Genomic DNA, 841 nt, shown 5'->3' with positions numbered 1-841 from the left:
CACGTTTTTAGAAACAAAAATTCTTCTATGTCCACCTCCGTGAAAGAAATTGCCCAATGGTTCCCGCGGAAGAGAGCTGCCAGGCGGACGCATACTGCAATAACGGCCGCCCTGGCGCTCTGGTGGATGTTATCCTCGAAATTTCTTCTATGTGCCCATTCCAGCGGGCAACTTGCGAACAATGGTGTCCGACCATGGAAGGCTGTTGGCGGACGCGGCGCGGCTCACAGCCCGCCCTCAGGCACGGAGCTCCGGGGGAATTTTCCCCTCATTTCTTCTAAGTCCCCATTCCAGCGGGGAGCTTGCAAACGTGGTATCCGACCACTGAAGGCTGTTGGCGGGCACGGCCCCACCAGCGCAACACGGCACTTCCTATGACTCGGGTCCGACGCAGGAGGAGCGGTCCTCCCGGCCCCGCCACACGGCACTTCCTATGACTCGGGTCCGACGCAGGAGGAGCGGTCCTCCCGGCCCCGCCACACGGCACTTCCTATGACTCGGGTCCGACGCAGGAGGAGCGGTCCTCCCGGCCCCGCCACACGGCACTTCCTATGACTCGGGTCCGACGCAGGAGGAGCGGTCCTCCCGGCCCCGCCACACGGCACTTCCCATGACTCGGGTCCGACGCAGGAGGAGCGGTCCTCCCGGCCCCACCACCGCCACACGGCACTTCCCATGACCCGGGTCCGACGCAGGAGGAGCGGTCCTCCCGGCCCCACCGCAACACACACAACCACTGACCGATTGGCAATCATGACCCGCCATCGGAGGGCCCCTGCCGGCCCCGGCCTCGCGCCGGGGTGTTCGGGTGGACGGTTCCTTCGGCCTGCGGGTCGACCTC

The sequence above is a fragment of the Idiotropiscis lumnitzeri genome, unplaced genomic scaffold (assembly GCF_059441095.1).
Source record: "Idiotropiscis lumnitzeri isolate Australia: NSW breed Sydney's pygmy pipehorse unplaced genomic scaffold, RoL_Ilum_1.0 HiC_scaffold_407, whole genome shotgun sequence".
Taxonomy (NCBI): domain Eukaryota; kingdom Metazoa; phylum Chordata; class Actinopteri; order Syngnathiformes; family Syngnathidae; genus Idiotropiscis; species Idiotropiscis lumnitzeri.
The sequence above is the reverse complement of the archived record's forward strand: the minus strand, read 5'-3'. Positions refer to the sequence as shown.